Here is a 22,443-nt window from a genome sequence, read left to right as displayed (position 1 = left end):
TACACACGCGGCTGAAGCTATGCAACTATTTAGAAGCCAAACACATGCTCAGCCCTGTCCTCTTGCAGCTAATTTTGAGGACACATTATGCAGAAGAACGTGCCACTATCTCGTAGCTGCATTTCAATGGAGCAGCGTCGATTTTTTGCCAGAGAAAAGAAATCTCCTTTGGAGTGCTGCTCCTTTGAAGGACCCGCGGCAGTATATTATCTCTGCATCTGACTGCGCCAAGTCAGGTCTTCAGTGTCACCCTGAGCTTGTCCGGATCCAATTTTCGCAGGCAGTAATGACAGGGCAGTGGAGTGATGCTATTTGAGATGAAATGAGGCTGTTCTGGAAAATCCCAAAGTCGGTGGTGAGATCTAGCCGGAGGGGACGACCCCGGCTCTCCGCAGTGAGGTGGAGATCAGCCGGCGCGGGGGCAGCTAGCAGAGCCCCTCCGCCGATGCCGCGAGGTGGGGGACAGCCCCTGCGGTCACGCTGCCGCAGTGCCGGGAGTAGGGAAGAGCCCCTGCTCCGGGGTCCAAACGGGGACAGTGGGCTTCGGGACGGTGCGTGTCCGTGGGAGCGGTGGTCAGCGCGGGGGGATGAAGGTCTTCTGCAGATGCAGAAGCGACCCACGCACGGCTCCTGCCAGAGCCAGGCAGCGACAGGCAGAGGAGCGCACCCAGGGTGTCCTACCCCTCCACGCGCTGGGCTGCATCTGCACGATGAGAAGGGAGAGCGATACTCCAGCCCAGCGGGGAGCCTCCTGCAGGATCCATGCGTGGGAAGGGAGAGAAAATCTGGACACTCACAGAAGCAGTCACCGTTCACCAGAGACAGTATTTTGCTGCAGTGTCTCTGGGAGTTTGATCCCTTTCACAGCCCTACCCCGGCTCCTCACCAGCCAGAGACCGGCTGTTGGCACCGCACTCCTGCCCCTGCGCCCCAGGCGCAGGTGTGAGTGGGGATGCTGGTGTGAGCGGGGATGCTGGTGTGAGTGGGGATGCTGGTTTGGAGGGGGATGCTGGTGTGAGTGGGGATGCTGGTATGAGTGGGGATGCTGGTGTGAGCGGGGATGCTGGTGTGAGTGGGGATGCTGGTTTGGAGGGGGATGCTGGTGTGAGCGGGGATGCTGGTGTGAGCGGGGATGCTGGTGTGAGTGGGGATGCTGGTTTGGAGGGGGATGCTGGTGTGGAGGGGGATGCTGCTATGAGCGGGGATGCTGGTGTGGATGGGGATGCTGGTGTGGACGGGGATGCTGGTGTGGAGGGGGATGCTGGTGTGAGCAGGGATGCTGGTGTGAGCAGGGATGCTGGTGTGGAGGGGGATGCTGGGAGATTTGCAGCCTGCCTGCTGCTTCCTCAGCTCCGGTGCCCCGTGCGGTGGCCGTGGCGGCTGTACCAGGCCCCTGCCCCTCGCCCCGTCCCATCCTGCCGAAGGGGCTTTGCCCTGAGCGCGCTGCCCGGGCTGTTTTGTCTGTGTAAACGAGAGATCAGCCACAGGATCATTCCATCATGGCACTTGATTCCCTTGCGGTGTCGGCTTTTGTTCTTGTTCCTAATTACTCAGGGACTTCTGTTCACACGCTGCTCCTTGGCTCTGCAGCTCCAGCCTGGCAAAAGCGTGGGTCATTAGAGCCTTGCCTGATTAAAGCAGCAGCCCTGCCGCAGGTTCTGCTTATCCCCTTACACATTTTGAATCTGCCTTTTTTCTCCTTGTTCCCACTGCGTTTCGTGACTTACTTCCCTGCCGACTCTATCATTTGCCTTAATCCACACTATCCCTCCAGCAATATTTGGGCTGCACAAGTAAGAAACAGTTCCATCCAGACATGACCCCATAACCTCCCGGTCTCCCGGCCGACGTGGGGGACACCGACCCGTGGCATCATCAGTGTTTCTCGCCCATGAGCACCGGGCTCTGGTGGGGTTTTTCCCTGCCCTTTGCAGCCCTTTGCACGCAACCACCCCGGCCAAATGCATTCGCTAAATACCACTGTGTGAGCCCTCTGGTACCTCTTTCCCCTCAAGGTAAAAAATTATCTCCTCCAATTATTTTCTTTTTTATGAAGAGAGTTACAATAACAATGTTTCTGCGAATTGCTTTTGCAGATAAATAGACCAGGCTCTGTTCCTGAAGCGAGGAAATAATTGTACACACCTAAATAGGTGCTTTCCTCTTTATCTCCTGTGTTCGCTTTCTTCCCTCAGCTATCTGATGGGTTTCCTACCGCTCGTTTCCCACTCCTCCTCCTCATACTGTTATCCAAGTTTGTTTTGCTCATTCTTCTGATAATCCGGTGAAGTCTTTGCTGCAAGGGAGGGAAGAAAGGAACTTTTGATTTTCCACAAACTACTTGTGGGCTCTGAACCCATTAAGATAATTCCGCTCGCCGGAGCTCTGCTTTTATTCTCCAAACAGCAGGAGGAGGATTAGATTCCCCGAGGGAAAAGCCCTTCCGGGAGGACAGGCCGTGCGGCATCTGCAGCATCGGACGGCGTGGGGGCGGAGGATAGGCTCAACTCAGTGTGAAAATTTGGAAAACACGTAAATTCATCAGGCAATGTGGGGTATACCTATTAATTATGTCCCTTTGATAAGACTCATATTAGACCTCATCTCTGGTGAATGTATTAACCAGTGCAAAGCTGTGCCCAGCTCAGGGTTAATGTTTCTGCCGTAAACCATACGAGAAAATCTTTTTGTAAGACTGAGCGGGGCCAGGTCTCGGCGCCTGGAGCGGGGGCCCCAGTGAGGCTCAGTTGCTGGGTGCCGAGCACTGGAGCATCCCTGGCCGGGTGGCCTGCCACCGTCCAGACGTTTGGGTGACATCAGGAGGGAGGACAGGTTGTTTCAGAAGCTGTGGCAGAAACGTCTAATTTAAAAAATGATGGTATCACTTGTCAGACAGGTTTCCTACTCCCTGGTGGTCGGTGCACTGCCCCCACAGAACAACTTGCTGTTCGGTTTCCATTTTTGCATGATTGCAGTTTCATTTGCACAGTCAAGCTGGCTTCTCTCTCCATTCCATCCTTTTATTCTCTCGCTTTGTGTCTGTCATTTCTTTCTTTCCTTCGGGTTTCTTCCATTCGTCTAATGCAACACCTTTGTCATTTCTGCCTCTTTACCGTCTGAACCCCTCGTGCCCGTCATTTCTGCTTTCAGAGCAGCAGTCTCGGGGAGGACGGGGTCTGTGTTTGCGTCGCGCTGCAGCTATTGTGCTGCTGGAGTGGGGGCTGAGTGGGGCGGCGACCCCTCGGCGTCCTCCGCCTGCTCCGTGCCATGGAGCACTTCCACAGCCTTCCACGAAGACTCGCATTAATTCCCTTGAAATGTGCTCTCGGGAGAAATGCTGCACGCCTGCCTACAGCGGAGCTCTGAACTCATTTATTCATGAATGGCACATTGGTCATAGCTGCGCCCACCAGTTTTACACAGAAGTTTCTTTTGATTTCCCATTTCACAAACAGGTAGTCAGTATAGTGGTGTCTACGTTAAAGCAGAATAATCTCATTTTATTTGCCCTGTATGCTTTCTGGATGGAGGATAAAGAGGAGAAGAAATGCGGGAAGAGAAGCCTCTGCGGAGTTCATAAAAAAGAAGGAATGAAGATGGAGAGCATCTCTGGTCGGGAAGCTGTTCTCTATCTTCTAGTCATTGATATGCTGTAGGCATAAGCTGCATCATGTGGAGCACACCCATCCTTTTGCTGCTTAAATTATGTATGGATATAGATATATAGATAAAATACACTGTAAGTTGGAGATGCTGATTCAGGTTGGAAAAGTCTGAACACTCATTAAAGACAAAATAATGCTAACGATACGCCTTTCCTCTAAAGGATGCCATTCGGGTAATGCTGGTGTGGGCTAAACGCTCGTCATACACACACATCACCGACACACCGAATTGCTGCGCTGTCCGTATTCGGATTTGTCTCCGTGGTGTAACTGTGTGACGGTATTCTTACATCTGAGGAGAGGAGCGTCGCCGTTAGCATTCACCGTTCCTCTGGCTAAAGGCGCAGTTGATGTGCAGGCTACAAAACGGTGCTGTATAATTCCATTGCTGGCACATTAGGTTTTTTGACATTAAGACTTGCACTATAAATTCCAATTCTGTATTCTGTCAGTAACTAACAAATGCTGCGCTATCTCCTTCCTTAGACATACACCGTTGGAATCCATTTAAAGTGTTTAATGATGTATTAATAAAGCATGATTTTCCAGCAGAGTTTCTGAACTCCAGCCACTGGCGCCAGGACCAGCGCTGCCAATCAAATTAGAGTGTCATCACTCCTCAGTAAATAAAGGTTAATTGGATGTACAGTATGAAAGGAGCGGGAACGTAAGACATATCCATGGCAGGTTTGTTCTTACTTGAAAGTCTGATATTACATCCCTGTCGCCGTGCGCGCTGCTCAGATGCTGCTGGCAGCATTATCGTGGACACCGCGGGTGAGCCCATTCCTCACATACACTCCGGATCTTTGAAAAAGTTCACAGGCAAAATATTTAATAGATTCACCACTCTTGTGACCTACTGATTCCTACAGAGGGCAGGGATCTGAAGACATTCTCATCTTTAGTTATTCCCCTACCAGACCTCTACAAGAACATTTTCGATGGGGCTGGTGGGCGAGGACTTAGGGCTGCCAGCCGTGCCGGGGGCAGGGGGGCGGCATCCCTGCCCAGCCCCAGCTCTCCCTGCACGCTCTCATGCCGGAACCTCGCGGGGGAGGAGAGCACAGCCCTCCTCCGCAGAGTGCCTGGTGCTGTGCCGCGATGGCAGATCCCCAGGATCACCTCCTCCTCCGGGACTCTGGAGCAGGGTCCCCCCAGGGCTGCGGCGGTGCTCCTCGGTGGGGCCGAGCCTGGACGCGGCTGTGAGATGCTCCTTGCCCCCTGCACCGCGTCCCAGCGCCCGAGGGATGGGGCGTGGGACGGCCGCCTTGCCCAGCCGTCCTGGGAGGGTTCAGGGGGCTCTCCAAGGAGCCTGTTAAGAAACATAACAAAATAAGTAGCCAATAAGCACAACCCCGTATTTGCATTAAATAAGATGCAGCATAGCATGAGCTGGAACTTCATCTTGGTGCATCAGGGATTTTATTATGGAAAAAGTCCACCCTGTTTTTCAAAACCCATTAACGTATCTTAAGTGCCTTTTCTCCTTCAGAGACTCTCTTTCGAGCTCTCGGCTTTTGTTTAGTCTTTCGTTGCTAATTAACCCTCCTGAGCTATTTGCTCCCTGTTCTGCTCTGGAGGCCTGACCTTTCATTGAAGACATCTGATATTTTAAAGCTCTGATTAAAATATTTCCATTAAGTGCTTTTTCAATGAACAAAGGGCTTTTGACACGAACAAAAATGTATTATCTGAAATATTTGGTTTTGCCAAAATGTATCAATTTGCCACAAAATTTTATTAACTGCACAAGCAAAAAATATCTTCAATAAAAAAAAAAGTAACTCTGCAGTGGAAACCATTTTAGGTGTTTGCTGCTTGTTTATAAATGTACAGCTGAAATCTCGCAGCAATAACAGAAATGTAGAAAATACAGCTGAATTAAAACTACCCGTGGAACACAAACGTCGTTTTTGAGCATCGTTACATTCTGGTCATGCCTTTCAAAGGACTCACAACTGAGGTCAACCCATAGTTGGTGTTGTCTCTCCCATTCCCGTTCCAGCGAAGCCGTTGGGAGTTTTGCTCTGAGAGTCTGTGGTCGGTGAACCCGGCGCGGGGAGAGCCGCCCCTTCGAGACCGCACATGCGGAAACGCAATGGGTTAATAACGACTTTGGCAAACCTTCTTTCTTCTGCTTTCAAATGTGCATTTACTGGGCTGCTCTGCAAACCTAATGAGCTAATTTTCAGTAAAAGTAAGCCCTTGAAAAATGATTGGTTGATACCAAAACATCTCCAGCTTTATAGTATCATAGCATGCTGTCATTAACCAAAATGACTGAAAGTCTGGGAATGGAACAAAAACAAAGGGATGGCTCTTGCAACAAAGGAAAAAGAGACAATGAAGGCGCTGTCTCCTGGTTATAACACAAAGCTGACATGGACAGCTATTGTGCATTAATGCCACACCATCGGTGCATCTCATTGTCGGTGCTTTTGTTGCGACACACACAACGCTCATCAATGGGCAGATTCGTGGGCAGCTGAGAGCGTGCACGGGTCCTCATCCATTTTAACAAGAGATATAATTTGTCCCACGTTTTCTGTATCACTGATACATACAGCACACATCTACAACGTGTGCTACACATTTTTAGACATGTTGCTTGCTCTGTCCCACACTCCCATCTCTCTAAACTCAAAGCTAGTGATGGAGCTAATGTATTTTCTGGTGGGCTACAAAGGAGTCATGAATAAGTAAAATCTCTAAAAACATATTTTTGCTGTAGCCAGAAATGAGTGAAGGACTCTGGGTCTGAGACATTGCTCATTTTGTTAATGAAAGAAGGCATAAACAATAGGACATAACACAAAGATTTGGCCAAGTTAGCCTCAGTTTCCTTGTTATCACACCACTTTCAATGGAAGAAGAAAAAAAGCAAGCATCAATATTATCATACAGTGGTTTGTGCAAGAATGAAAGGTGAGTATTTTACCCCAGTTACCAGGAGGTGCTGTGGTAAAGGCACAGTCTGGGATTTGGGCTGTCTGGACTCATTTCTGCCACCGTTTGCCAGTGCCCCACAGCCCAAAGCATGTCACTGTCCTGAGTAGTGCTCTTGGTTATGTCCCTGAAAAAAAAAAGATGAAGTTGCATTGCCTTGCCGTTCTTCAAGTTTTGGTCACTGTTACCTTTTAGACTATTAATCCCTCAAGACAGAGGTTGCACCTTGCCAGATGTTTGTGCAGCACTGCCCTGGCCTCCCCGGTAGCCGCTGCTGCCTCTGCGAAGCAAAGGGGGAACGGCACCAACAGCAAATCCTGCGTGCAATGGCCACGGGGAGCCCTGGCCGCCGTGGCACACGCAGCGTGTAGGGAGATGTAGTCGGAATTAGCAAATATCTGCCTCCTTTCCCCATCACGGCGAGAGCAGTGGGGTAGGCGGAGCGGCGCAGGGCACCGGCCCTGGGGCCAGAGGATGCTCCCTGCCACGGCACGTGCCGTGCACGCTGCCCGCGCTGCAACACCGGCTGCGTTCCTGCAGAGCCCTCCGTGATAGTAAGAAACGTGTTAAATCCTCCAGCCATGCCGGGAATGAAAAAGGGGATAAGAAGAGTCAAGTAGAGTGGAGGTGTTTTTCCCCTACCCCAGACTCTTTGGAAGCTGAAAAATTGACTTCCATTTCATCCATTTTAATGTTGGAGGGTAGGCTGGGCACGGCCTGACTCGAAGATTGTCAGTGCTTTGTCATCCCAACATTGCAATTTCAGAATATATGATGGGAAAGTCATATCGATGCCAGATCCTTGGCGAGATTCCGACGGCACAAAGCTTGCAGGTTTCGGAGCGAAGGTCTTCGCTCCTCGCTCCCTTCCTCGCTCCCCCGCGCACGTGCGCTGTGGTGGGACAGCGATATCAAAAGATATTCCAGTGCATGCAGTTAATTTCAAAGAAAGCCATTTTTTTAAAACACACATCCTTCCTTACTTCAGCTTATTTGCCAATTCAGCTTGGAGTTCCTCTAGGGAAAGAAAACTGTCTGTTGCTATCACAGTGTATTTAAAGACAGGCCAAAACGTCAATATTTAGACCCCAACCAGAATCACTCAAGTTTTATGCACCCAACTTTACGTTCCAGTTTTGACTGTTGCCAAGATGCAATATAGGATAATTAACGATTTCCAGAACAGGCGTGTTGCTGGTTGGACCCCACCGCGATGCTGTGCAGTGTGGAGCGGTCCCTCCGCTCCTCTCCCACCAGACGCCTCCTCTGCCCACACACCTTTGCGTGGGTACCTCAACAGGCAGCGAGACCCGAGGGGTTCTCCATCGCTGCCAGCCCCCGGGGAGCAGCAGCGCCCACCCTGACCGTCCGCGGGGGCCCCGGGACTGTGCCCGTCCCCGAGCGGTTGGGCTGCGGGAGCTGCGGGAGCTGCGGGAGCTCGGTCCTGCTGCCGGCTGAAGCCCCGACATCTGGGATGGTGCTGAGAACCCCCCCAGACCGGGGAACTGCCTCTTCCTGGAAATAAAGGCAAGTTCCCCCCGCTTCCCATTCCCAGCCAAATGGCTGAGGGGGGAAAAGTATCTGAGTAAGAGAAACCTGGCAGAAGTTTCCCTTTTTTGGTTTTCCAGCTTTCCTACAAGAAGACCCCCTTCTTGTTTAGCTGCAAGGTGTGCCAGACCACATCACGCCAGCTGCCCTCCGGCGTCAGAGCCCGACCTCGGCATGGCTCCAGCCACCGTGGCGGTGGGAGCCTTGCAAAGCCCCGGGTGGGAGTGGTGGGTCTCACTGCTCTCCTTGCACAACAAATTACCCTGCTAACGATCCGCTGCTGCAGCCACCTTCCCATCTCCCTCGGTTACTCTCGGCATCCTTCTCAGAAGTGCCTTTCAGCGTGATCCTATTACCCCACTGTATGGTTTCTACCTTTCCCTGATTTAACATTATTTATATACTATTCCCAAACCAATAGAATTTCCCTTACATATTTCAAAAACTATATTGTGGTTAGAGGAGGGCGGGTTTAGTTGTAATCTACTTTTGTATCTACTTTTTCAGCATGCGGTAGCACAAGAGACAGATAAGTAAGTGAAATTCTTTGGTTTTTTTTTCCTATCATTAACATCCTACTATTCCACAGAACATAAAGCACAGTCAACAGGATGTCATCTACTCTTTAACCATCATTTCAAGATCATAACGCCATCATTAGGAACGTGTTTCAAGTGCATGTGTAACAGCTGAGGGATTGTCACCTGTAACAAATTCCTGTCTGGGACTTGTTTAAATATAGCAATCTGCCTTCCTACATCGTATTAGATCAGTGAATACACACTACTCCTTGGAATTAGATTTGTATAAGGAAAGATTAGCCTTGTGTAACGTAATGTTACATTTTGTTGTTCTGAGCTATACTAAATGTAAATCATGTCTCAGACACAATAATAATTCAAACAGAAAACGCAAAAGAAAAGACATAAATAGGAAAAAGAAAGATAGGCTATATAGGAATACAGTGCATTTGAAACTTGTTTTGAAAGTCAAATACATACCTTTATTTACAATGCTCTGATACTATTCAGTTACCCAATGAATTTCTGTGAAATAATATCATATCTGCACCTTTATGAACAGCACAGCGGGAGACGAATGTGAATGAGAGAGCAATAACTCGGATCTGTCGGAGAAGGACCCCTCACAAGCGGCACCGCCTCTTCCAGTCGTACAGCCGTACGGGAATCTAGTCGGTTATATAAGTTCCCTTTGGAGAACGGGCTGAAGAAAGCGCTCCAGAAATACGACTTGCCGACTCCTCAAGAATAAGTAAGGCACCGCCATGTTTAAATAGTGCTTTTATAAAAACGGAATTAAACCCCGATTAAAACACGACACGGAGCCAGAAGGCTTTGATGACAAGCTTTTTATCCGCAGCGGCGAGGCAGGCCCGTCGGGCCAAGGGTGCTTTCTCCAAACAGAAAGGCTACGAAGGCACTGCACGTGGCCGGGGGTGGCTCCGGCGCAGCAGCCCAGCTCTCCCAGCCGGGGACGGGGGCACCGCCGCCGGCCGTGGGGGACGGCAATGAGCTCCAGCAGGAGAACGAGCCTCTCCTGACTGCAAAAGTCTGTCCAGCAGCCTGGCTTGGGCCAGCGCTGGAGAATTAACTGGTTTCCTCCAGGAGGCTGCAGAAGGCCATAAAGAGAGAGGGGGAAGGGGGTGCTGGGCCATGCCCAGCCGCACAGCTTCGTTTTGTGGAGCGTGCCGCTTCTGTGCTTCCAAGAAGCTGTGATACAAAATCAGAGCACAAAGGTCTGGAGAGGGTGGACGGGGCTGCCGAAGGAGGGTCGTGTCAAGAATAAAGATGGCTCTAGCTCTTACTCTGATGAAGGGCCAAATGCTGCTTTTTTTGCTTGTGACACAAATTAGTCCCCAGTGACGTAGAGTTTGGGTTGGGAAGAGCACCAACGGATTCTCCCGCGTATCAGGCAAATCAGCCTTCCCTCTCTAAACAGCAGTTTGTACAGATGTGTAAATAGAAAATGTTGCTTTGCTTCTCGAGGGATCTATTGTTTGGTGGAACAATAATAATAGTTTCCAAATGTATTTCAGAGTTAAAGCATGTGTATTTCTGCAAAGATCGGCTTTGCTTACAGGAACACAGAACCTCTCAGTAATTACCAGGAAAAGCTGACTCACTCTTCAAGACTTCTCTGTAAGAGCCAAGACGGAGCTCAGCAAGTCTTGGGCTGAAAAAGCAGCTCTGATGCGGCCGCCTCATTACTTATGGGGCTTTCTAGATCCCTGAAATCATCTTGGTATTCTCCTTTAATATTTCATGGCACGCAGTGAGCATTCACACGTGTAATGCTGGGAGGAGAGCGTGCTTGGTGCTGGGTGTCACAGGAATAATGGGGTAGGCCAGCAAAATGGGATGATAAAAAAATGTTTCTATGTACCCAGGACAATCTGAGATGTAGAACTGATTTGTGAGATTAGCGTGATACTGATGGAGCTGGGTGGGTTTTAGGTTATTAAAACCGAGGTTGATTAGGCTTGGGCAGGAGCTAAAGTCCTCTAGTCAGCATGCAAAAAGGCCGATGGCATTCTGCTGGTGATGATTTGGACTTCCAGCATTGCAGCATGCATGACTTTGGTGTGTAGTCAGGGTTTGAACCAGCTTGCGTATGTGTTGAACAACTTCATCTCTGATCCAGAGCTGATGGGATGGGGAGGTGGAGGTGTCCACCAGTGGAGCTGCTTCTGCTGCGCTTACTCAAGAGAGGCAAACAGAAAAGCAGCTCAATGCTACCTTCACCGTGAAGTGATGGGAAGGAAGGAAACTGTAGCCAGGTTCTAAAGTTGGTGTGTTTTGACTTTGTTTGGAAAAGTTTAAAACTGAGATTTATTATTTCCTGACGTGGTATACTATGCCACGAGTAATGGAGCTAAAATTTCAGGCAACTTACTTATTTAGGATACTGCTGGGGTAGATCGTATAAACCTCTCCCACCAAGACCCAGGTTGTCCTGTATTCCCTGGGGCCACCTGACCTCACAGCAAGCAGATTACCTGCTGTGCTGGGGCACAAACATGTGGGGTAGTGACAGAGAGTGCCACCGCACGTGCAGTTGCTGTGTCCACAGTGCCGCTCTGTGGGTACCACCGCGTGATCTACCGGTGTTGCTCTGAAGTTCTGTGAAACTACTGCGAGCGCAGGCTCGAACCGAATCCGTTTTGCTCATTCTAGTCACAGGTGTTAAACCCATTGCTGTGGTCTTGTGGTTTCATGGTCTGAGAGTCCTCTGAGAGCCCTCTTTTGGGGATTGCTTTCAAATGAGACTGGGATTACTCTTCCCCGACCGGGTAATGTCGGTGCACAGTGATGCGGGAGCAAAGAAACACTTGGTTTCTCTATTTCCCACAGGGTGCTCAACCGTCTCTTGCGCATCCCGTTCTGCGACACAGTACCAGGGTCTCCTCCTGTCTCCATTGCCAGGAGATGTGGTCAGGTGGTGGTGAGGTGCTTCGCATCAGGGGACTCCGGAGGGAAAACCTTTCTGTAGTGGGGTTGAGCAGCTTCAGTCCTCCTCCATGAGAGCCGGCTAATGCCGTATCTTTAGCAGACCTAAAACCAAATCCATTTATTAGGTTTCGAAAGAAGCTGATTGTTTTCCTGCAACTTGAAACAAAGGCATGGAGTGGTATTCCCATGTTTGCCGGCAAAATCTTTCTGAGCAGATGGCAGAGCAATAGGAGAGGCTTTGGGCAGCTGCTGCTCCCCTGTAAACCGGAGGGACAAACAGAAGGTGGGCGTCCAGAGAGCGAAGTCTGCACAGGACTCCGGGGTGGTAATAAATTAGAGAGAAGAGCTGGAGCAAGGCCACGAATGAGAATTTAATTGCACACTTCTTGTGCTTCCTGGGACCGGATTATACCGGCCAGGAGTGCTTTCTGGAGGAAATTAAAAGCTGGTACCTGGTGAAATATTGCTGTGAGGAACCGCGTACGATGAGTCCTGTGTTGAACAAACTGCTGCATTAAGGGAGTTATGATGTCTGAATCTACATTCTGAAACTTGGATGCCTTGAGTATTTGCTCAGCAGTAATTTATCACTTGAGGAACACTGCACAGAACAAGTGTGGTCAGACTGTGACCACCTTCTCCTCCTGCTGATTAATAGAAGGTGAGGTAGGCAGGGGGTGATGAAGAATAGTCAGACCAGGTATCCAGGAGGATATTAGGAGGATTGTGTGTGTTTGACCTCCACGAAGTTCACAACAGACAGAGGTGACTACCTGCTCAGTCTGCTGAGCGCTACTGACCCCTCATCCACAGTCCTTAATGACCAGCCCACTCCAGGATGCATGTGGAGGTGAAATGTAAGCCAAATGTTTGCTCAGAAACATCAGGGGTTTTCAGACTTCATGTGTTCTGGAAATGTTTGTCACATATCTGCATTTTCTGGGTTTACAAGAGTCAGGAGGCAGAAGAACTGGTGGAAATCACTTCTCAGTGCTAGGAAGTACGGGATACCTGACTAAGAAAACCCAAACCCCTCTTTGTCAGTAGACAGACTAAAGGTAACATGCAATATTGGATACATCTTCTTACTGATTAACTCACAAGTCCATTGGTACAGTTAAGAGGATGTCAGCAATCTAACAATGGTTAAAAAAACATGAAAATGGATTTTGCCATTTCTGTGTCAGTTCTCTCATAAAGTCTTACAAAAACATTGTGCTATCCTTCTGAGTAAACTTGTCTAAACGTTTAAGACTATTTCTAAATTCTGTTTTCTTTTGAAGGATTAAAGCAAGTCAGAACTTCTGTTCAGGATGCACAGGAATTTTAGGGTACTCTGAAACACAATATGTGTAAGGAGGCTTTTTAGAATACACCAGATAAAAATATTCATATTAAAAAATGAGAAGAATAAACATGAATTTTAATCCAAGGTTGCGGGGTTATTTTTATTTCAGCTTTTGAAGGTGGTCCAAGTATATTCCAGCAAAAGATAATACTCTTCTATCTCCACAATGCCTGTCCTTGATTAGCTAATGTAAAAAGCAAACCAGCCGCAGGAATCAAGTAACAACTGTTGTGAGGGGAAAGCAGACATGCGCAATTCTGAGCTGCTAATGTAAAGTAAATAAAAAATGGGCTGCAAGTGGTGTTGTGAAACTCTGCATGATAGGCAGCAGACCTGGCGAACGGAGAACGTCGCTCATCCCCAGGGGGATGCGAGGCAAGGCAGCCCAAATATCAACAGTGATGTGAGGTTAGCACCACGTGAGGATGGTTTCGTGCTCTCCTGACCTGTGAGAATGTGCCCCTCTTGGGTTGAACTCTTTTGTGCTGGATCTGTCTGCAGGCAACGGTCTTGGGTTTGTTAATTTCTTCTGGTTTACTGGCAAATTTTCAATAATTGTGTGTGCTGAGACTGGGAGGGGGGTAAAATATTTTTATCACAACAAAGACCATGTTTTTGGGAGAAGGCTATGGTGAAAGTGGTTGGTAGTGGCTGATGTTGATCATAGAGATGGTCCTCAATGTGGATAACCACCAGTATTCAGGGAGAAAGAAAAATTGCTTACCAAAAAGAGGTGAAGCCTTGGATTAGGTTGATCTGTTTTAGAGGAATACCTGGTTCCCAAGAGAGCGAATGCCTTCTGCCAGTACGAGACTTGGGTGTTTTCATCCGGGACTGGTTTTTAACCTTTGTGCTGAGGACCTAGTCTGAAATCCGCCACAGAGAGCTTCCTCCTGGAGGGGAGGCCTTGCGCACAACCGCAGCCTGCACTGCACTAGGTTGACTTCTCAGCGTTTTGAGCAAGCTGTTTAACTTCCCTCCCCCCAGCTGGGACCAGGACATACCATCTGCATTTCAGAATTAGTCTCTGTAAGGCCAGAATAGACCAAAGCATCTTCTCTGATACATCCAGGATCCTTAAGCTTCACCCAGCCTCTTCCTCGGGTACCACCGCCAGTGCTCATCCTCGTCTGTCGCTTCACTTTGATTTCAGGAGGACGAGGGCACTCGGTGCTTCCTCTGAGACTTTGCTCCGGCGGCAAATCATTTCCCACTGCTGCACAGGGAACAACTGCTAGTTTTCTAGCTAGTTTTCTCCAGCAATTTCTTTTACCATGTTCTTCACAGGTAGAATAAAAGGCACTGTAGTACGCAATGCTTTCTGTTGAAAGCATTCAGATGCCATAATTTAGTCATTTCTCTAATTGGAGATAACCTCCAGAGCCTACTGAGCTCTTCAGGTCCATGGCTGTGCTATGCTTTTTCTCCACCTCTCAAGTTATTTCTGTGGTTGTCTTCTACGCTTTGTCTTTGCGCCCCTGTTGAGAAGGCTCACCGCTTTCGGGGCCAGCCAGAGCCACGAGGCAAGGCTCGCTGAGGCGAGAACACCCAAGGAAGCAGGGCTCGCGGTGCACCACTGCGTCCCCTCGGCGCGTGCCTGCGCCCAGGGCGTCCTGCCAGCCCCTACTTCTACTCTCGGACTGTTAATGGAAACTCTGAACAGCATCAAACCCGGGTCACCGGGGAACCTTGGTAATAACCTTCCCCTCCCTCAACCACATGCACAGCCAAAACCGATTTTTTTTTTGGATCTTGTAAAGATCCTCATCCAAAGCAATTTCACAATAAAATGAATTATATGCCAGTTCTGCAGTGTCTTTTTTTTTTCATCCAGACATAGAATATCAAATGTAATCAGGGCTGTTTAACCTGTAAAGCGATGTTGATCGGCATTAAGTATATTTTTACCTTTTTAGCACTTTGAATTTAATTGCATAGTAGAATTGCACACACCGTCCAAACGTGATGCCAGCTGATTTGGGCCATTTGGCTGAGCCATTTGAAATGCTGGTATCGTTCTGGCGCTATTGAACCATTGACATCTGCCTGGTATATTAAAACTTATAAAAGGTAAATCTTTTGATGTTTTTTTCTCACCAGACCTTTAAAGGTTTGAAATTCAAGGTATGTGGACCTTTTTCTCCTTCAGAGTCCTTCCTGCCAGTGATTTTGTGGTAATGCCTGAAGCTTTTCTTACTAATTGGAAATTGGAAAATAATCAGCATTAGAAGATAAAATTTTCTTGTATTCCTTCTAGCCAGAAATTTTCTTTCTTGATTATGGATCTTTGGGCCTTTAACAAACTAATTTTAAAATAATTTGCTTCTCATATCTATTCTCATCAGCATAACTCATAACTCTCCTTAACTTTGGGCAATTATGTTTCTGGCCCTGTTGGAGATGCTCGTCGCCTGGGGCGAGCTGAGGTGCCAGGCTGGACACAGGGTTGGATCTCAAACCCGCTCAGCGTCTCTTCCTTTAAGCTTGATTCCCGTGGTGGGCAGTGCGACAAGACCCCTCCAGTGCCTTTCTGCTCGCGGAGAGGAGTGGTCCCCATGAGGAAGGTAAGGCTGCGGTCTTGGCCATTGCAAGACAGAACAAGGGGACACACTCCCCTTCACCCAACGGCAGCAGAACTGCCTCCAACCCCAGTGCACGCTGATTTCTGGATGGTAAAGACAATAACATCAGTAGATTCGCCTAAAAGAGCTATTTATGTGAATTTTATTTCTTAATTGAGAACAGTTGTAAAACCTTCATATGACCTTTTTATGAGTTAGGTGCAGACAAGTAAAAAGTGTTTTGTATTATCACTTAAAAGTATCCTACCTGCTGTACCTTACTCCCACGAATAATTAGAGAAGAAAGTGGTAATTATATGAATCTATTGATAACAGAATTTGGCTTAGACAATGCTAGAAGAGAAACTATAATTTAAGCTTAACGTGTACTATCAAGTTGACCAAGAAAATGGAAATTTATGTAAATTCCCATACACAATTTATCATGTTACAGAATACGTGGGATGCACATGTTTGTGACTCGTTCTTTAGGTTCCACTGGTCAGGTTGAGTTTCCAGACTGAACAAGAACTTGCCTTTGGATACCATCCTCAAAAAAAAGCTTCTAAATTTTAGGAAGGTAAAATCAGTTGCTTGTGATTTGATTGAAACTTCCCACTTCTCCCACTGTCCATCCCAAGAAGAGGGGAACAGTCACTGGGGTGTTTTGTGAGCACGTGGGGACCAGGAAGACAGATGGGGTGTTACACACTGTACAGAGGTCCCCGCTTCATCTCGCCTTTCCTCGTAGCCATCTTGCTTTCGGGGGCTGGGAGCGTTGAGCAGATACTGATTCAAAGCACACAATTCTTTGAGTCACTCGCATAATTAAACACTAGGAGCCTTACCAGAAACCAGAGGAGTTTCTAATAGACAGGGTACCCAGTATGTTCTGGCCTGAGGTATCTCCAAAAAATGCACATCTCTTCTCTTGTAGACTATAAATTGATGTCATATATGATTTCGGGGGAGCAGGCTGACAGTGGCGAAGAACAAAGCCCTCTTTGAGAGCACAGGTGACGGGGAGGTTTGTGGTGGGCTCAGACCTGGTGGGTCCAGGCTGGCACGGGAGCTGCTCCTTCGGGGCTGGTGGCGGCTGTGCGATCCGAGCACCCACGCGCCGGCGAAGCAGCGAGCACCAGCAATATGTGCTTTATTAGATTACCTCCGCGTGGGAAGCTAAGAGTTTCTCTTGTCATTTTTTCCCTGTTATTGTTTATTCTCAAATGCAAGAGGGAAGTGTTTTGAAAATAAGGTGAAAACCAGCAAGTCGCCTTCTGAAGCACAATCTATTCCTTTGTGTTTTAAGTTGCACCCACCGACTTCAGCAGAAAACATAAGCGTTTACTTGGATTTATTCTTTTCAGGAGCAGCAGAAGCCTATGGGGGAGTGGGTGGGCTCTGTCTTATGTACAGAACACCCCCAGGCTCAATCTTACTTTAATTCATGCTTGCAGAAAACATCCACTTCTTTGAAAACTCCGTGATCAGGGTGTAAATTCCCAGTGTGGAGTTGGCTTTTGCCCCCGTTCACATCACTGTCTCAAGATCAAGACAGAATTTAGCTCTGAGAAGCTTAACTTTTGGTTTGAACATGAGTCAGAAAAACATCACCCATGTTTTGAACCCAACTTAAATTTTAATGTTGGCAACAAGAAGAAGTCTTAAAACCGTGTTTGAAAAACGCTGACCATCAATAACCATTGAATGTTTTGTATCTGCATTTAGAATCAATTTATAGAATATAATTGTGTATTCAGCTAAATCCTGGTCCAAATTAGAATTTTGGTCTTGAGAACAAGACCTTGGCCCTTTAAGGGTTGATAGGGAAAGTAACTTCATGTGTTTTTAAAATAACTTTGTGTAACTCATTCTTTAATCTGCCAATTTCCATTTTCATAAAAGTCTTTTCTCCACAGTTATTAAACATCTTTAAAATATAATTTAAAAAATGTAATAACCTTTGTCATCTGTTCTACAGCTTGCCTTCAGCCAGTGCACTACTTGTGAATACAGAATTTCAAATTAAATTTACTAATCTCATGGAAAAAGGACACTTTAGAAAATATTGCATTCACAGTTTATACTGCCACAGCAAGCTAAGAACAACTAATTCTATCAAGTAACAAAATAAATTATACATTCTCTTTCCTGGTTCAGCTAAAATATTTCACAGAATTATTGAAAAGCTTCTCATGTAAAACCGAAGGAAAATACCAATTAACCACCCAGTTTCTGGCCGCAGATGAAGCGGGGCTGGTTGCGAGTGTTTCTCTCTCAAGGTAACAGGACAGAGGCTAATTATTTCTTGGCAGATGGGGCCCATCACGAGGCAATTGAGAGGGACAGGAGGAGTTCTTCCACATCTCAGTGGATGCTGTGGATGCTGGTCTGTGATGTCCACCCCCTCAGGCACAGCCACGCACAAGCACGGGGGCAGCCGCGTCCCCCTCTGGCTCCGGGGCGGTGGTGGGGTCTCCACCAAGCAGAGCTCCCATGGGGGTACCACGCGGGAACGTCTGCAGGGGCTGCTTAAGTACAGAAGGCTGTTAATGCGCCCAAAATCTCTTCTATTTCCACTACACAGCGTTCATTCATGGATTACAGGCAAATTAAGGCTCTCTGCAGACACATAAACACGTGGACAAGAAAAAGTGCATGTGTAAATATATATATATATGTATACTCTTTGCATACTGCACACTGCCAAAATGTGCAATTGCCACAAGCAGGTGTGATTTAAAAACACTATTTGAATGTATTGTGATCAAAAGGACCGATTCCCTCTGCTCATGTTTTAAATTATTCCAGTGTCTCTGAAACAAAGGTGTCAAACCAGAGAAGTTAAAATCTGCTTCTGGAATGTCAGGCCTTTTGATTTCTTTTCCTGCTGTATAAACTTACAGCACCTCAAACATAAAGAAATGCATAATCCTGCCAGTGTGCCCTCCTCCCCGCAGGTCCCGTTGGCACGTTGCTGGACGTCCGAGGCCAGCTGGACCGCGGCAGCCCCCTCCCTGCCAACCCATCCCCGCGCTCCTGGGGACGGCAGTCTTTAATTAGTCTGATATATGGTTCCTGTCAAGGTCAAAGAGTTTTCCCAGGGACATAATACATATTTACATCCCAAAAAATCTCTCTTCAGCATCAGAAAATCCCCAGATGCTACAGGAGAAGTTGGCTGCTGGTGTGGTGGTATCTGTGAGATCTGGTAGTGACTGGGGTAGAAAAGAGGCGAAATCCTAACTCTGACAAGTGGCACTTTCCTTCCCTCCTCCTTGCTCTCTCCGCAAGGGCTGGGGGTTGCTCTGACTTTTCACGCTAATGCTCACACTTGTGTGGTCCTGGTGACGTGGAGTGCCCAGCTTGGGCTCTCCTCCCCAAACACACCCTTTCAAAATGAGAGTTCTAAGTGAGTTTTCACCTAAAAAACTGGAGTAGTGTTTTGAGCACCGGTCAAATCTACCCAGGAATGCACTGGAGAAATTTATTTTTGCTACAATGTTAATTAACAAAAATCCAATCGTACATGCATATTTTTCCCACATAATAGGGGAGGGAAAAATGAAGCTCCCCCTGCAAAAAGCCATTCATAGGAATGAAGTCAGAAAGCATAACCCAGCAATGTCAGCCTCTCCTAACTCCGTTTTGACGTGGCTGTCTTTCTGTCCACACTCCGAGTAAATTGCCTGGAAACCAGACAGAAATAAACGGGGAGGAATCAGCGTGCTGAAAACAGCGCGCTTTGATTTGTCTCCCCGCTCGCCCTCTACTTGTCTGGCCTCTGGAGCTGACCTTTATTTAATTGGGACAAGGCTGGAAGGATCACCAGAAGGCATTCGGTTCCCGTGCCTGTTCCACCGTCTATCTGCGAGGCGAGGGTTGTCCATCGGGTATGGCTACAGCCTGCCCGGGCGGCTGCCGCTCCTGCCGGGGCTCTGGCTGGTGCTTCAGAAGAAGGTGAAATAAAGCTCTGGCACACCGAGGAAATGGAGCAGCGCTGCTCAGCGAGGCGGCGTTTGGAAGCGTAATCTTCAGGTGCTCTGTGTTGAAGGAGAAGATTTGTTAGAGGCAATTTCCTCACTCATAGCCCTGTCCCGCAAGCTGCCTTTGCAGTGAGCTGAGGGAGATCTATGTCGTTAATGGAAGGAGGGAAGATCATGCATCAAGCGGGCGTTAAATGTAAGCGAGTAGCTCTTTGGCCAAACCCTCCAGTGCTGGTTGTAGGCGTCGCTCCTGTCTGCGCGCTGGTGGCGATGCTGCACGGCCGCGATGCACAGGCGGGGATGCATCACCTCGCTCGGGCACAGGAGGAGGTCACCTTTTCAAAATCAGCCTCTTTTGTGTTCCCCCACTGCGGCTGCAGCTCTCGCAGAATAGATTTTTTTTTTTTTTTCAGGTGTTTGAAAAAATATTCTTTAATGAAATGCTTTGGGGTACGTAATCAGAATTTTTTTAATGATTCATGTCATGAGTGCAAAGAATTTTGGCTAAAGTAAAAGGTAAGATTTTTTTAATCATCAACATGCTCATTATTCACTTCCCACTCGAAGCCAAGACAAGAAAAACAGCAGCTTTCTGATGAAAAGAAGAGGATCCATCAGGTCCCACTCACTTTTCATGAACTAAGAACTGATGTCAGTGACTGTCAGATTCAAGTGATTTTCTCCATAAATCTCCTCTTTACTTGCAAAAAGGAATCATTGTTCCCTAACACTGCACAAGCTTTTTGTTCAGGTTTGCTGTGTATAAAATTTAATGAGAACAGGCACAGAACACATCAAGAGCTGAGCATGTGTCAGTTAGGAAATGTGTGTGTTTGAAAACCTTTTCCTATAATTATCTACATTTCCAGTTACCTGCTTGGGGATGAAGAGGGGAAGGGGGCTGGGCGCTCGCGGAAAACAATGGCTTCCCGAAACATGTGGAGAAGTACCTGGCTGCCGGAGTTGCGTATGGCTGGGGAGAGAGATCGAAAGGAGAAGGGGCTCGGATGACCCCACACTCGAGCGTCCCCAGGGCAGTATTGCTGTGGCTGTTTTCTCGGTTTGAAGTGTTTGGGCGGTGTTCTTGACTGGCTGCTGCTGCTGCCTGCACTAATTGTGATAGTCTGTTTCGTTGCCGGTCGGTCGTGCCCATCCGCTGCACCTCGGTTTGTGCTCTGGGCAGTCTCTGGACTGTCTCTCCCTCATGGCGTGGAGTGGGCAGCGCGGCGGGGCCCGGGACGCGGCTGGGACACGGGACGGGTGCGGGATGATGAGGGTCCTGGGGAGGATTGGGAGAGCAGTGGTGGCACATGGGATGCTCACAGATGGGCTGATCAGGCAGTGATGAAGGCACACGGATGGGGCGCAGAGCAACAGTGGCCTTATCCCCCTACGCACCGCGCACCCTATGCCCCTACGAAACACGGCCCTCTTCCTAAATAGTCTGTGGTAAACTCCTGTGACATAAAGGAAACAGCAGCGTGTGCTGCCCATCTGCACTCGCGTGAGGCTCGTTGTTCTGGGGCACAAGGGGTATCTTCAGGATCCTCCACTTGACCCTGCATAGACTGAGCTCTTCTGTGCTGGGGGCGACCCGCCAGCCTGCGCAGCCTTTACACCCCCACTGCCGGGAGGGGAGGAGAACAAACTCTGGTTTTGCCTTAATTTTGTGAAAAGAATAACCACTTTGTTTCTCATGGTTTTAAGAAGAAATGTATTTTTTCTTTACGGACATTTCTTTTCAAAAATAAGAGTAGCTGGGTTTTCAGGTCAGGGGAGGGGTGGTGCAGCCAGGCTGGGAGCTGTTCCCACCACCCGCCGCTCCTCTGTGCCAGGGGGCCAAGGCGGGAGCGAGGGGTCCCTGGTGCCAGGGCCAGGCACGGCTTACAGCAGCACCCTTTGAAAAAGGTATCGGCATTGGTTACAAACAGCGGATATCACTTTTAGCGTTGCTGGCCTTAATCATGCAGGGACATTTTTGTGACGTACATGCTCATTCTACAGAAAAAAGTTCTCCTTTCTCCCCGTTATTTGTCTCTTTGCCTTCAGTCATCTCCAACCCACTGTTTTCTTCATGAAACTCAAGTATTTTCTCTCTGGGACATCAAGGGTGTGCTGATGATCCTCCATCCTGTGCACCGCCCCAGGTGCAGCCACTCCGAATAACGGGGCTTTCTGGTTTCTGAGTGTTTCTGATCATTCTAATCCTACAACAGTAAAGAGCAAAATTAAATGTTCAGGATTACCTGGCTAACATTCGTATGTGGCTTCTAAAAGGCTGAATGTTCTTTTGACGTTTATAGGTAACTACTGTCATTGTACGGGTGTTTTACAAGTATAAAATTCAGCTTTTGTGATGCCGTGATTCATCATCTTAACTCTTATTTATGAATATTCTTTTAAAAATGTCAAGATTCCTCTGTCATCTTAAAAGGCAGAAAGCAATCAAAAAGCAAGACTAACTACAAGCAAAAGGATGTATTGCAATTTTTAATGACATTTGTAGCATTTAGAAGTTCCTCTAATGCCATGCTTCTACAAAACCCTTGTCCTAGAAAGTTATTGGGGGAAAAAAAAATCCCATCTGCTTGCAAGCTGTTCCTCAAAACCCAGAGGCTTGGTCAGCCCTGGAGACAGAGGTGGTGTTGCCTCGTGCACAGAGTAGTAAATCATCCTTTCCTTGAAGGACCATCCAGAAATACATCACAATTTTGGGGTTTTGCCCTGTTGCTCGTGTATCGTGGCACCCAAGGGTGGAGACGGCTGGGATGAACCGCATGAGGGGAATAAAGTGGATTATTTTCCCCATCTCCAATCTCTAAAGCAAACGGTAAATGAATACTTCAACGAGTCCATGATTGCCTGCCACACTCCAGTAGTTTAGCAGATATGTTAATAAAATGTATGAAATGTGAC

The sequence above is a fragment of the Vanellus vanellus genome (genome assembly GCF_965231255.1).
Source record: "Vanellus vanellus genome assembly, chromosome: 5".
NCBI lineage: Eukaryota > Metazoa > Chordata > Aves > Charadriiformes > Charadriidae > Vanellus > Vanellus vanellus.
The sequence above is the reverse complement of the archived record's forward strand: the minus strand, read 5'-3'. Positions refer to the sequence as shown.